The sequence below is a fragment of the Chanodichthys erythropterus genome, chromosome 10 (assembly GCF_024489055.1).
Source record: "Chanodichthys erythropterus isolate Z2021 chromosome 10, ASM2448905v1, whole genome shotgun sequence".
In the NCBI taxonomy this organism is placed as follows: domain Eukaryota; kingdom Metazoa; phylum Chordata; class Actinopteri; order Cypriniformes; family Xenocyprididae; genus Chanodichthys; species Chanodichthys erythropterus.
The window spans coordinates 21,130,984-21,147,691 of NC_090230.1; the positions used below are offsets into that span (position 1 = coordinate 21,130,984).

Genomic DNA, 16,708 nt, shown 5'->3' on the forward strand with positions numbered 1-16,708 from the left:
AATTATCTCACTGCAACACAGTGTCAATGTTACTTTTACTCTGTAGTGTGGACACTAGAGGATGTTCCTGTGGGGTTGAAAGGGTTAAAGGTGTAAGATAAAAAGACACCCACAAAATGTATTTTAACAGTAACAAACTGTAAGTAAAAAAACAGTAATAAACTGGGAACACTGTTGCCAGTAGTTTACTGTAAAATTGAGTTTTGTGGGTCACCATTGTGCTGAAGAGTAGAGCCTTGTGCTTAAGTTCAGGAGAAGATCAAGAGACATTGGTGATATGCTGCATGTTGTTTTATTTAAGAGATGGTGACTGTGTAGTTGCTAATTCAGTGAAAATCTTTTTGTTTAAAATGTTTTTATTGAACTAATGAAATAAGTTCATAGTGGTAATCTGTTCATTTTATTAGCATATAATACTAGTTTGTAAATTTAATGGCAGTCAGACAATTTGAGGCAGTTGGTTTCTGCCAATGGAATGAGGTAACACAAGTTTTAATTTAAAGTATGGTATCTTTACAGTAACACACTGTAGATTACAGTAAATAAATGTACAATCAACAGTAAATTACTGGCAACAGTGTTGCCAGTATTTTACTGTAAAAAGCCTGGCAAGGTCTAACAGTGTGGATTAAAATTTTCATTCTGGCTGCAGTTTTTGTTTGTGAAACTCAGACTCCTAATTTTTACTTAATGTTCACACCAAAACTATACCCTTGAATAATTGGATTTTATATTGTCACTAATGCCGAAGCAAATCTTTAAAAAAAAATATTATCTGGAAATTTTTATTATCTGGAGTCTTTTTTTTTTATATATACCACACTTGAATAAAATTAAACATTAATTACATACAGATGTATCACTTTTTTTTCTCTAATGAATATAATTCCAAAGCAACATGTTTAAATAATAGTCATACTGTAATGCAGTCAAAAGTAATCTGAAAAATATCAACCAATTTTGTTGGTTCTGGGAATGTAAAAAACTGGTCGCTTTTTATGTTCCCAGAACCAACACTGAATATTTAGAGAACGTTCTTATAACAAAATTCTGTTAGCTGGGTTAATTATAGAAAAATACAAGAATTGAAGTCATAAAAACACACAACTTACCAACCAGACGCCACAAGCACAAAAAGAACAAAACAAAAGCATGAACCATAATCCTTGAGCGTTTGCAAACCACTCAGTTACAGTGTTAATGTCAGAAAAACTCATAAAGTGAATCCTCCCAAACCAGTGGCGATTTCTGCTGCTTTAAAGCTGCAGAAAGGGCAGCTTTTGATTTCGCAATGATAAGTTTCTAAAATAGAAATAGAAACGGCCAATAATTTCAATTGACAGCAGTCTTGTCATTTAAAATACAGACACACAGGAAGTCTGTTGGCTTCACGGTGTTATTTAGCATTCATAATTTGACTCTTGCTGAGACATGCACATACATTTTGTGAGGAAGTGACTCAAGTGGAAAAAAGGGCACCTCTCACAATTTTTTATTCATAAAAAAATAAAAATAAACAAAACTTTAAATATAATAACACAACTCTGACATCCTTACTAACAGAATTTTGTTATAAAAACAAAATATTTGGTATTTTGGTAAAAAATGTCCAGTTTTCTTGACATTAGAGGAACATTTTTATATGGCATGATGTTCCTTCTTTCAACTTAATTTTGATTTGAAATTCAACATTATAAAATGGATAGTTCTGGCAGAGGTGGAAATTCCAGGGTTCAAAAAGTAAAAGTCCTGCCATATTTTTAGCATCAGCCGTTACGCTTTTTTGGCTAAAAGTTGCAGGCTTGCCTTCCAGTGGCTTCCAGGCAGCTCCTGGCTGAAAAACTGTGCTAATTAGCAAATCCAGGTGACTGGAACAAAAAACTGAGGAGGATTTTTACTTTCTGAACCTGGACTTTACACCTCTGATATTAGTACCATTTGGGAGTAAAAAAGGTACAGAAATGTCCCTCTAAAGGTACTGCCCCAGCGACAAGCTGTTGCACCCCTAAAGGTACAATTTTAAACCCTGTTTTTTTTCTGTGTAGGCTATGCTTTCTGAGAAATTTGCTAAATAGCTAATGTCCTCTACAGAGGTCAAATGTCTATTCAAACTTTATATGTTCATTTAAAAACTTCAAATTAACTCACTGGAACACAGACCCATCTCCAAACGCACTTACAGTAAAGTAAGGATCAGGGGCCTCATTTCTAAAGCGTGTGTATGCACAGATTTGATCTTGTGTGTACGCTTAAATCCAAGCCAATGCTCATATTTATAAAAATGGTCTTTGACGTGGAAAAGTGCTTAGAGCCACATCGAGGTCTGTGCCGACATAGGCCTACGCACTTTTCCTGGTGAGATTACTGCAGGTTTTTATAAATCTAAGCTATTCTTGCAGCTCGCTAAGGATTTGGATGATCTTTTATATGGAAATGACATTAATTAGGTGTCGTTTACAACGCAGAGAACTGAAACCATTCAGCTGCGCTCAAGTTCAAGATCATTTATGATTTATAGATTTCACATCTGAAAAAGAGGAGTAGCTACACTTACAGTCAGGTCCATAAATACTGGGACATCGACACAGTTCTAATCTTTTTGGCTCTATACACCAGCACAATGGATTTGAAATAAAACGAACAAGATGTGCTTTAACTGCAGACTTTCAGCTTTAATTTGAGGGTATTTACATCCAAATCAGGTGAACAGTGTAGGAATTACAACAGTTTGTATATGTGCCTCCCACTTTTTAAGGGACCAAAAGTAATGGGACAGATTAACAATCATAAATCAAACTTTCACTTTTTAATACTTGGTTGCAAATCCTTCGCAGTCAATTACAGCCTGAAGTCTGGAATGCATAGACATCACCAAACGCTGGGTTTCATCCCTGGTGATGCTCTGCCAGGCCTCTACTGCAACCTTCTTCAGTTCCTGCTTGTTCTTGGGGCATTTTCCCTTCAGTTTTGCCTTCAGCAAGTGAAATGCATGCTCAATCGGATTCAGGTCAGGTGATTGACTTGGCCATTGCATAATATTCCACTTCTTTCCCTTAAAAAACTCTTTGGTTACTTTCGCAGTATGCTTCGGGTCATTGTCCATCTGCACTGTGAAGCGCCGTTCAATGAGTTCTGAAGTATTTGGCTGAATATGAGCAGATAATATTGCCAGAAACACTTCAGAATTCATCCTGCTGCTTTTGTCAGCAGTCACATCATCGATAAATACAAGAGAACCAGTTCCATTGGCAGCCATACATGCCCACGCCATGACACTACCACCACCATGCTTCACTGATGAGGTGGTATGCTTTGGATCATGAGCAGTTCCTTTCCTTCTCCATACTCTTCTCTTCCCATCACTCTGGTGCAAGTTGTTCTTGGTCTCATCTGTCCATAGAATGTTGTTCCAGAACTGTGAAGGCTTTTTTAGATGTTGTTTGGCAAGCTCTAATCTGGCCTTCCTGTTTTTGAGGCTCACCAATGGTTTACATCTTGTGGAGAACCCTCTGTATTCACTCTGGTGAAGTCTTCTCTTGATTGTTGACTTTGACACACATACACCTACCTCTTGGAGAGTGTTCTTGATCTGGCCAACTGTTGTGAAGGGTGTTTTCTTCACCAGGGAAAGAATTCTTCAGTCATCCACCACAGTTGTTTTCCGTGGTCTTCCGGGTCTTTTGGTGTTGCTGAGCTCACCGATGCGTTCTTTCTTTTTAAGGATGTTCCAAACAGTTGATTTGGCCACACCTAAAGTTTTTGCTATCTCTCTGATGGGTTTGTTTTGTTTTTTCAGCCTAATGATGGCTTGCTTCACTGATAGTAACAGCTCTTTGGCTCTCATATTGAGAATTGACAGCAACAGTTTCCAAATGCAAATAGCACACTTGAAATGAACTTTGAACCTTTTATCTGCTCCTTGTAAATTGGATAATGAGGGAATAACACACACCTGGCCATGGAACAGCTGAGCAGCCAATTGTCCCATTACTTTTGGTCCCTTAAAAAGTGGGAGGCACATATACAAACTGTTGTAATTCCTACACTGTTCACCTGATTTGGATGTAAATACCCTCAAATTAAAGCTGAAAGTCTGCTGTTAAAGCACATCTTGTTTGTTTCATTTCAAATCCATTGTGGTGGTGTATAGAGCCAAAACAATTAAAATTGTGTCGATGTCCCAATATTTATACCTGACTGTATTTTCTGTGTGTACGTTCATTCTATGTATCACACACACATCTGAGAAATGATCGTAACATCAAATTTAAGACAGTTTCTGTGCAACATTTAATAAATGAGGACCCTTGTCATGGTAATTCATTATTACATTGTCAGTGCTTTAGTAATGGCTGTGCGCCATCTTGTGGCTACTAAAATCTCATTGAACAAGAAACAATGTAACTGATGGAGCTGAACATCATTGCTGAAATGTGGAGGATCAGATGAAGCTGCTGGTCATGTTTAGCAGACTGGTTTCTTATATACTTACAGTCTTCCTTTATTTTTAGCTGCCATTTGGTATCAAGTTAAATTATCAAATATTTAATATATCTGTAACCCAGTTCAGGTTATTAAGCACATTAACTCTTTTTCTTATGTAATGTGGTATGTATAAGGTTTTATGATCCAGATAGTATCATAACAGTTTCTGTGTGCTCAGTTGATAAATTTATGAACTGCCCCTTTAAATGTTACGGTGAACTATAAAGTTTGTTTGTGATGCACTTGCTGAAAACGTGTTTTTGCCCAGCATGTTTGTTCCTCCTTTGGTGATTTGTTAATTTTTGACTTATTCCCGCCCTGATAAATATAGAAAAGTCTGATTGGACAGAGGGGGGCAGAGCGAAAATGGCAGATGAGAGTAAGAGTGTTTGATGGGTCTTGTGAGTTATTAAGCCTAAATATAGAGAATTAACTGCTGAATAAGTGTGTTAACGACATATTTTAGATTAAGTAAGTTTTGGGGAAACCTGTCTTTATTTTTATTGTGCTTTTACACTCAGTAGAAGAGTTAATCGTGAATCTTTTTTATCGGATTTTTTTCTAAGAGCACCATAACATTTCATTCCTCACTGTGTGTGAAGGCGAGCGAGAAATCAGACAGCTGACTGGTTATTGACTGCAAGAGACATTAAAGTCTAGTTTATTTGTGGAGGAGACTGATTTCGGAGAACAGAAACTTCTGAGCGAGGCCGCACACTATATCCTCGCTGTTTACGTGAGAGACTTGCGGCGCCCTTCTGCCGACTGCCGGGGGGAGTTGAATCTCTGGGCGAGGCCGCACGCGATATCCCTTCCTCGTTGTTCATCCGGGAGAGATTCACGCCGCCCATCTGACGACTGCCGGGGACACGACTGGATGATTGGCCGCTTCCAAGGAGGAAATTGCGGAGTTCAGCTGCCTAAAAAAAAGGCGTTCAGGTGATCTGTTGTTTGTTTGGCTCATTGAGTGAAGAGGCCATTTGTTGTTTTCTAGGCCCCGACGCTCGTTACAGGCCTGCAACGTGTGGGTTGTGTTACTGGTGTGTGTGTGTGTGTGTGTGGGCCCACATAACTGTTAAACTAATCTTTTACGTTCTACTTTGGTATTTCACACTGTTGGTTGGGGTTATTGTTACTAACTAAGTGTATTATGAGGTTTTGATTTTCCCTCATCTAATTCTTACAGTGTCCTGTGTTGTTAATATTTGTAATTGAGTACCATCTTTATGAAATTTATTAATTTGGATTATATAAGATTTTCTTATGTTGAGAATTGCTGTACCGGTATTTTAAAAGGTATGTAGCAAAAGTACTATACACAACAGTCCTTTATAAATTTTTTTGAATCTTTATTGACACATAATATCCACTCATTTCTATATTTCCCTATTGTTATAAATAAATTTTAGTGTTAATATTTTCATACTTACCCTTTGTGTTGATTGAAGTTATTCTTGTTTGTCGGAGGGTTCTTGCTGTATATAAATATTATTAAATGAGTATAAGCCTAAATACTTTGAGTTACAATAGTCATATAGGGTAATAGGGGGAATATTAATTCATAGTCGGGAGACATGGCTCAACGCTGCTGCCTGCCAGCTGTCTGATCTACGCTCGGAGCTTCGTGGAGTTTATCCTAAATCCTTCTCTTTATTCCTATTCACATAATATAACTTTCTTATTTTTCACTAGATTACTTAACCTATTGCATAGTATTACTAAACGGAACGATTTATTACTAGCAATCCACCAGCGTAATCACCTAGTGTTAGCCATAGCCTGCTAGCTACCGTCTACTTTCTTTTTTTCCTCTAAACCAACCTTCCTTGTCGATTGAATGGCGGATTTATCCGATGTATGTTATTCTGATCTGTCCTCGCCAGATCGGGAAGCTGTGGAGACGTTGCTGCCCGGCATTCATCGATCCACCGCGAGGTACAGCGTCCCGCACATCACCCTCGCCCCACCGATATAAAGTTGGTTTGACGTTGGATGTTAGATATTCGATAGATATTCGGTCACGAAAATTTTCAATAGATTCTTTGTGAATAATTATAAATGTAAAAAAAGTGCCTTATTTGAAAGGTATTATAACATAGAACTAAGCACACATCGCAGTTTATGAGTTTTAATCATCTTTAATATGTAGCAATATATTTTATCTCTATCAGTGACGCGCTAGCGCTTAGGCCAGATAGGGACCGTCTACAAAGTACATGTGGAAGAAAAAACGACCTTATATTTTTTTAACTTAAAAGCAATTTAGTGAACACACACAGAACGCTCACTCACAGAATAAACAATTTCAAAGACCTTATGTAGCTCCGCCCCTTTTCAGCGCTGCGCTCGCTCGTTATATTAAATATTCTTGTAAAGTAAATATTCTTTGACAGCGATGCCATTGAAATGTACAGAGCTACCGCAAAATGTAATTTCAAAGACAATTTTATAAAGATGGCGGTGCGCTTGTATACTGAACCAATTACATATTTTGTGTAATGTTATTAGTGCTACCAATACAATCTTTTCATAATTCCCACTAAGCAAAGTTATGTCCAGAAGACGTCTCTTCACAAAAGTCGTACATTGAAAAGATGTCCACTGAGGAGCCAGAATAAAAGTTTTCTTCTGAACGTCCAATATAGACGTTTGTTGAAACTCTGTACAGGGTTAAAAAATGAGCATAGACAGTAAAACACATGTTCACACCTTTAGACAACTTGACTTGATAATCCAAAGATGTATGAATTACAGATGCCAAGTCACCTTTATTTATATATCCCTTTTTACAATGCAGATTGTGTCAAAGCAGCTTTACATTGATAACTGGTTTATAATTTTGGCTATACAGCAGCTCTTAAAGAATAGTGTCAATGCAGGCAGATCAAAGCACTGTTGAATATCAAATGTCAAGTGTCCCCAACTAAGCAAGCCAAAGGCGACAGTGGCAAGGAACCCAAACTCCAACAGGTGACATCAGGTGTTAAAATGGAGAAAAAAAACCTTAGGAGAAACCAGGCTGAGTGGGGGGGCCAGTTCTCCTCTGGCGAACAGTCCTTTGTTACGACTCGGGTTGCTATCATAAGTCGGATAGGATCGCAAAATTCAAAGTATTTATTTCAGTTCCATCCAGTTGAGGATCATATTCATCGTGCCGGTATGGACGGTTTGTCGTGTCAATGTGCAGGTCCTCGATCTCACCTATGGCCCGGATCCGGCTGACTACGATAAGCCTCGGGATAAACAGAGAGACTAATATTAGCGTAGATGCCATTCTTCTTCTGATGTAACGAGTACATCTGGTGAAGTGTTCCCGGTTCCGGCTGACCTAATTTATGCAGCCTAATAATCCTTTAACGGATTTGAAAATATAAATTCGAGAGAAACCAGATCTGAACAAAGACTTTCTAGCTCAGCTGGGATTCGAACCAGGAACCTTCTTGTTGTGAGGAGACAGTGTTTTCCACTGAGCCGCTTGTGCTGCCCTTAGACACAGACATACATACAAACATACATACACATATATCATACTATTTTTCATGTTTATATGTAAAATAAAATAAAATTAAAAACATTTACAGGAACAAAACTCTGATCTGTGTTTATATCTACACAGTGTTCACTGTTTGGATAGATGCTGAAATGTACAACATTCACAGTAAAATCCTCAATGTTAAAAGAAACACTGAGACAATGTTTTTGAAGCAGTTAATGAGATAATTAAAGGGATAGTTTACCCAAAAATGAAAATTCTATAATTTACTCACCCTCAAGTTGTTCAAAATCTGTATAATGTTCTTTGTTCTGCTGAACACAAAAGAAGATATTTTGAAGAATGTGTTAAACTGAACAGTTTTGGGGCACCATTGACTTCCATAGTAGTTTTTTTTCCTACTATGGAAGTCAATGGTGCCCCAAAGTGGCCTGGTAACAAACTTTCTTCAAAATATCTTCCTTGGTGTTCAACAGAACAAAGAAAATTATACAGATTTTGAACAACTTGAGGGTGAGTAAATGATGATAGAATTTTCATTTTTGGGTGAACTATCCCTTTAAGTGATCAAATAATAGATGATTGAACATTTGCTAAAATCAAGCAGAGGAGGATTAAACAAACAGCATTACCAGCTTTACTTATTACTAACCAGAATGACTTTATTTCTGTCACACATCTACAGAAGTTATTATTGAGAATTAACAGAAGTTTAGATGTTGATGTTTGTTTCATTTGAAGTCACCATCAAGGTGGAGAGTGTTGCTAGTTGGGATGTTGGTCCTCATTCTTCTCCTGTTAGCTTTTATTTGGCTGTTATAACTGTGTTTGTAAAACACATTTGTTGTGGCAAAAAAAGCCTAGATGAAGCAGGATAAGTTGTTATCAACTCCTTGTTATAGAAAAACGGTAAAATGAGCATCTAATGGTATGTTTTTAATTAAACTGATTTGAAGGTGGGTAAAAAGCATGCACAAGATTTGATTGAGTATATCATGAAGTCACACACATAGACATCATTATTTTGGATATGATTCACAATAATGGTGACAATCAAAACTAAAAAACTCATCCTTGTTTTGATTGTCACCATTGTTGTGAATCACATGCAAAATCTTGATGTCTGTGTGTGACGACATGATTACTCCCACTCAAATATCTTGTGCACATGCTTTTTATAGCTTCAGGATAAGTGATAATTTAATGCTATTGGTGCAATACTGCAGTTTCACAAGGTTGGTGGACGTAAATGCCAAATATAAACAGAAAATTAAAAAACAAAAAGTAGATTTTTGCTCTGTGATGATTTTGTTATCAACAAGAAGTTGATTTGGCTTTATCTGGACTTTCTTCGCCAAAACAAATGTGTATTGTCACAACACATTGTGACAAATGTGTCCCACAGCTACAGCAGCCAATGAAAAGTTAACAGATGAAGTACAAGGACCAAGATCCCAACTAAAGCAAACACTCTCCACCACGATGGTGACTTCAAATGAAACAAACACCAAAAAATAAATCTGTTAATTCTCAATAATTTCTGTATACGTGTGACAGTAATAAAGTCAGTCTGGTTACTAATAAGTGAAGCTGGTAATGCTGTTTGTGGAGTTTAATCAGATTTTGAGAGGTTCAGCTTCTTTTACTTGCAGTTGATTTTATCAAATGCTGAATCATCAGTTATTTGATCAGTTAATTATCTCATAAACTTCAACATTGTTTCAGTGTTTCTTTTAACATTGATCTGTGTTTATATAAGTCCAATCTACACAATGTTCACTGAGGATTTTACTGTGTATGTTGTACATTTGAGCATCTATCCAAACAGAGTTTTGTACCTGTAAATGTTTTTTTTTTTTTTTTTTTTTATATACAAACATGAAAAAAGTCTGAAATATATATAGTTTAAATATATATATATAGTATAATTTTTAAGTAATTATTCTACAAGTATGTGAATTTTATGAACGTGTCTAAGGGCAGAACAAGTGTCTCAGTGGAAAAAACTGTCTCCTCACAACAAGAAGGTTCCTGCGGTTCGAGTCCCAGCTGATCCAGAAAGTCTTTCCTTCAGATCTGGTTTCTGTCACAATCCAAAGATGTGTGAATTACAGATGCTAAGAACATGTGTTTTACTGTCTATGGATGGATCCATGGCTCTTTTTTTTTAAAACCTTGTTCAGAGGTCCAACGAACGTCGATATTGGACATTCAGAAGACGTCAAAAAAAGACGTCATAAAAATTTTCATTCTGGCTACTCAGTGGACATCTTTTCATTGTACAACTTTTGTGACAAAGACATTGAAAAGAAATCTTTTGGACATAACTTTGCTTAAGCTCAAGTTAATTCAGTTCAGTTCAATATCAAGATTGATGTAGCATGTAGTTTATCAATTATGAAAGAAAATTTGAAAAAGCTATTATGCAACTTTACTGATATCACTAAGCTAAATATAAGAATTTAGCTCCAGCCAAGCAAGCCCAATGTTACAGTGGCATTGAAAAATATGTTTTTCTGATGGTTTTACTGTCAAAAGTGATGCTGAAGACGTGTTAATGAAACGCAACAACTGCGAAAAATCTCGCAAAGCCTCCTAAAGACTGAGCGTTATTACTGCCCCCTAGAGGAACATGATGCAGTTGTTTTGACTGAGATTGACATTCAAAATGTAAATAAATTAATTCAAATTTATACAGTGTTTTTTGTCAACTTCACAGGGTGTGTCCTGTTACCTGGACCTAAAAGAACATTTCCATGCAGGTTTTTCTCTCATTTGTAAATCAGGGTAAATGCTATTGAATTAAATTCAAATCTGATAATAAATTCATTTAAAATACATACTGTTTTCTATCTCAACTTCAAATGTTGTGTGTTGTTGCTGGCTCCTAGAAGAACATTTTTATGTTGCTTTTAGTCACAGAACCGTAGCACAAGGCGAGCTATTGATATTCAAAGAAAGACATAAGCTCAACTCAAATCAACTTCTATTCTAACTCAACTTTAAATGCTGTGTGTCGTTATTGGTTCCTAGAAGAACATTTTAAGGTTGGTTTCATCCAGGAAACAATAGCATAACATGTGTTATTGAAAGCAACAATTGAGAAAAATCTCGCCAAGCCTCCTAAAGACTGAGCGTTATTACTGCCCCCTAGAGGAACATGAGGCAATTGTTCTAACTGAGTTTGACATTCAAACGTTTAATACATTTATTTCAAAATCATACAGTGTTCAATCTCTGCTTCACATGTTGTGTCTTGTTACTTGGACCTAAAATACATTTTCATTCATATATTTATGTCATTTGTAATTCAGGATAAATGGTATTGAATTAAATTCAAGCCTGTTGAGAAATTAATTTAAAATACAGTTTTCCATCTAAATTCCAAAGGGTGTGTGTTGTTGCTGGCTCAAAAAAAAAAAAAAAAAGAAGAAAAAGAAAAGGTTTTAGTCACAGAATTATAGCAGAAAACTTTTTTATTTGTTTATTTTTTTTTTAAAAAACAATGTTATTATCCAATTAAATAATAGCATATTTCCCCACATGCAATGTTCACACACACACACACACACACACACACACACACACACACACACACACACACACACACACACACACACACATAACTCACACAGCAAAAAAATAATGTGTTTACATCTTATGTGGTTACATCTAAAATTAATTTATTGTACTGAAGTAAAAGTGTTATTTAACATTTAGAAAGCATTAAGTTACACCAACAAAATTAAACCTACGCTTGGGATGAGGTAAACAGCTCTTTCACCAATTGCGGTATGGGTGACCACCTGGTTATTGCTCTGTCACAGGGCATAGATGTGAGTTGTAAGAGATATATTTTTACTACTGTTATACCATGTAAATATTGATTTAAATTATTTGTAAAGCATGTTTGCTTTGTTGGATTAAAACGTGTTTTAAATCGCTAATAAGCTTTGTTAATTTTAGTTAAAATGAATTAAACAGGCTTGAATTTAATTCAATAGTATTTAACCTGAATTACAAATGACATAAATATATGAATAGAAATGTTGTTATGGGTCTAAGTAACAAGACACAACCTGTGAAGCAGAGATTGAACACTGTATGATCTTGAAATAAATTTATTAATCGTTTGAATATCAAACTCAGTCAGAACAACTGCATCATGCTCCTCTAGGGGGCAGTAATTTCATTAGGAGGCTTTGTGAGATTTTTCGCAATTATTTTGTTTCAATAGCAGGCCTTCTGCATCACTTTTGACAGTAAAACCAACATCAAATTATTCTTCTAGGAACCAGAGACAAGACACGCCCTTTGAAGTTGAAACAGAGCATTGTATTTATTTTTAATTCATTTATGTATTATCTTTATTTTCAATAACATGTTTTCTGCTGCAGTTCCGTGGATAAAACCAAAACCAAAATGTTCTTTTAGGTCCAAGTAACAGGACACACCCTGGGAAGCAGAGATTAAACACTGTATGAATTTAAATGAATTTATTTACATTTTGAATGTCAAACTCAGTTAGAACAATTGCCTCATGTTCCTCTAGGGGGCAGTAATAACGCTCAGTCTTTAGGAGGCTTTGTGAGATTTTTTTTCAATTGTTGCTTTCAATAACACATGTTATGCTATTGTTTCCTGGATGAAACCAACCTTAAAATGTTCTTCTAGGAACCAATAACGACACACAGCATTTAAAGTTGAGTTAGAATACAAGTTGAGTTGAGTTGAGCTTATGTCTTTCTTTGAATATCAATAGCTCGCCTTGTGCTACAGTTCTGTGAATGAAACCAACCTTAAAATGTTCTTCTAGGAGCCAGCAACAACACACAACATTTGAAGTTGAGATAGAAAACTGTATGTATTTTAAGTGAATTTATTATCAGATTTGAATTTAATTCAATAGCATTTACCCTGATTTACAAATGAGAGAAATACCTGCATGGAAATGTTCTTTTAGGTCCAGGTAACAGGACACACCCTGTGAAGCAGAGATTGAACACTGTATGAATTTACATTAATTTATTTAAATTTTGAATATCAAACTCAGTCAGAACAATTTCATCATGGTCCTCTAGGGGGCAGTAATAACGCTCAGTCTTTAGGAGGCTTTGTGAGATTTTTCGCAATTATTGCGTTTCAATAGCAGGCCTTCAGCATCACTTTTGACAGTAAGACCAACATCAAATTATTCTTCTAGGAACCAGAGACAAGACACGCCCTTTGAAGTTGAAACAGAGCATTGTATTTATTTTTAATTCATTTATGTATTATCTTTATTTTCAATAACATGTTTTCTGCTGCAGTTCCGTGGATAAAACCAAAACCAACATGTTCTTCTTTGGATCCAGTAACAGGACACACCCTTTGAAGTTGAGATTGAACACTGTATGAATTTACATGAATTTATTTAAATTTTGAATGTCAAACTCAGTCAGAACAACTTCATCATGCTCCTCTAGGGGGCAGTAATACCGCTCAGTCTGTAGGAGGCTTTGTGAGATTTTTCACAATTGTTGCTTTCAATAACACATGTTATGCTATTGTTTCCTGGATGAAACCAACCTTAAAATGTTCTTCTAGGATCCAGCAACAACACACAACATCTATATTTGAAAAATTAGTCTATATGTATTTTATACAAATGTATTATCACATCTGAATCTCAATAGCATTGCTTTTGCATCACTTATGATAGTAAAACCAACTGAAAGCAGTTCTTTTAGGACATAGTAATAGATCACACTATTTGAATTTGGGATTGAATATTATGGTTTTTCCTCAATGTAAAACTTCTTTTTCTTAATAACATTGCTATTACCACTACTTTTATTCTTTCCAATATGTAACATTTACAGTCTTTTACCAGGTGAGACTGAGTGTGTGTATGTTTCAAAGTTTTGTGTACACAGTTTGATCGCCTTTTTCCCAAGAGTAAAGTATATGGATGGAAAAATTGAGCGTATTTCCTCTTCGTTTTGTACTTTGTAGACGGTCCCTATCTGCTATTTTACATTACAAAATGAATAGGTTTCTAATACAGCAAAGCAGATTAAACACATAAACTACATTGTGTGTCCTCTTCTACTTTTTCAAACAATTCAAACACAACTTGTTTTTTGTTCTTATACTGAATCGTTATTGATCTATTGAAGTATTTTCGAAGTTGAATCTCTGACGAATGTCAAACGTCCAACGTCAAACCAACTTTATATCGGTCCTCGCCCCAGGCACCGGCAAGCGACCGAGACATCCAGCCAGCGAGTCCCGTGTGCGTTGCAGTTTTTCGGACGGCGTTCATCAAACACACGGTCAGTCATGTCCGACGATTATCATGTGTAGTAAATGCAACATGTACAGTTTAGCTCTTTCTGTCAGCAGTGAGACTTACACATGTGATAAATGCAGGGATATTGTCAGGCTGACAGAGAGAATCTCAGAATTAGAGACACGCATCCAAACTTTAATTGAGGATAGTGAGAATGAAAGGGCCTTAGATACTGCTTTGAATGCGACTAGCCTAGTAAACACTGCACATTCGGTTCCGGTTGTAGAAGCCACGCAGCAGGCTAACTGGGTGACTGTGAGGCGGCATAATGGCAAGAACAAACACCACTCTTCCGTTCCGATTAGAACATCAAACAGGTTCTCCCCACTCAGTGACGCACCCACTGAGAATCCTGTTGAAAGTGCCCTAGTAATTGGCGATTCTATTACACGGAACGTGAAAATAGAGACACCAGCCACCATAGTCACATGTTTGCCGGGGGCCAGAGCACCTGACATCAAAGCAAATTTAAAAGTGCTGGCTAATGCTAAACGTAAATATTCTAAAATCATTATCCACGTCGGCACAAATGATGTTCGACTTCGCCAGTCGGAGATCACTAAAATTAACGTTAAAGAGGTGTGTGAACTCGCAAATTCAATGTCAGCAAAAGTAATTTGTTCTGGCCCTCTTCCTGTTCGTCGGAGTGATGAGATAGTTAGCAGGTTATCATCACTCAATGGCTGGTTGTCTAAGTGGTGTGCGCAGAATAATATAGGTTTCATAGACAATTGGAAAAGCTTTTGGGGCAGACCTGATCTGTTGAAAAGAGATGGTATTCATCCCTCCCGGGATGGTGCTGCTCTTCTCTCTAGAAATTTGGCAAATAGTCTTAGAGCTGAAACATGACAAACCAGGGCCCAGATCAGGACGCAGACAAACTAGCTAAACCGACCGTCTGCTAGCCGCCTCACGTCACAGAACTCAGATAATTCACAGCACATAGAAACACTTTCACCTAGATATTATCACATAGAGACTGTGTCTGTACCTCGAACTAGTAAATACAAAAAACTTCCGAAACCTTTTAAGGGTAAAAATTTAATTGATGTTCAAAAAATGAAAATCACAGATAAATCAGATAAACAAATGATAAAGCTTGGGTTACTGAATATTAGATCTATTTCTTCAAAAGCACTTACTGTAAATGAAATTATCACAGACAATAAACTAGACTTGCTGTGTTTGACAGAAACCTGGCTAAAACCAGACGATTACATTACTTTAAATGAATCTAGTCCTCAAGGTTATGATTATCGACACAATCCTCGACAGAAAGGCAAAGGGGGAGGTGTTGCTGTAATTTATAGTAATATATTCAGAATCATTCAAAAGAATTTCAAATATAATTCCTTTGAAGTGATGGTGCTTTATGTAACATTATGTAAGTTGACATTTGTGCTGGCTACTGTATACAGGCCACCAGGGCACCATACTGACTTTATCAAAGAATTTGCTGAGTTTCTATCAGAGTTAGTACTGGCTGCGGATAAAGTCCTTGTTGTTGGTGATTTTAATATCCATGTAGATAATAATAAAGACGCATTTGGATTGGCATTTGCAGATATTTTAAACTCTATTGGAGTTAGACAACACGTGTCAGGACCCACTCATTGTCGTAATCATACCCTAGATCTAATACTGTCGCATGGAATAGATATTGATGCTGTTGAAATTCTACAGCAGAGCGATGATATATCAGATCATTATTTAGTCTTGTGTATAATACAATTAGCCAAGGCTACAAAACCACCACCCAGCCATAAATATCGTAGAACAATCACGTCTGCCACTAAAGATTGCTTTATAAATAATCTCCCCGAGCAGTTTCATCGCCTTAGTATACCTGACAACTTAGAAGAACTCGATGCTGCAACAGAAACTATTGGCTCTCTCTTTTCCAGCACATTAGATGCGGTCGCTCCTTTACGTCTAAAGAAGATTAAGGAAACTAATCCAACGCCGTGGTATGATGAGCACACTCGGGCTCTAAAACGAGCTGTTAGAAAAGCTGAACGTAGTTGGAAGAAAACAAAACTAGAAGTTTTTCGCCTTTCGTGGAAAGAAAAAATGATTGAGTACAGAACAGCCATAAGAAATGCTAGATCTACTTATTTTTCAAATCTCTTAATAGAAAACAAACATAATCCTAGGTATTTATTTGACACAGTGGCTAAATTAACTAGAAACAGAGATTCAACTGCTGACGTTTCCATAGAGCACAGCAGTAATGACTTTATGAACTTCTTTACTTGCAAGATTGATAATATTAGAGAGAAAATTATAAACATGCAACCGTCTACAGTTTCTCTTCAGACAGTGCACTGTAGTGTCCCTGAGGTAAAACTAGAATCATTCGCCGCTATAGGAGAGGAAGAATTATCTAAACTTATCAAATC

General features: G+C 36.4%; 1 long non-coding RNA gene across 2 annotated transcripts; it reads left to right on the plus strand.

The window, feature by feature from the left end:
• Positions 1-4,824: 4,824 nt before the first annotated feature.
• Positions 4,825-16,483, plus strand: LOC137027917 (uncharacterized). 2 transcript variants are annotated; one of them, XR_010896101.1, is made up of 3 exons: positions 4,825-5,424; positions 6,369-6,420; positions 13,288-16,483. It is a non-coding gene; the product is annotated as an uncharacterized lncRNA (long non-coding RNA). The 2 variants fall into 2 exon arrangements; XR_010896100.1 differs by having other exon boundaries at positions 14,212-16,473.
• Positions 16,484-16,708: the final 225 nt, after the last annotated feature.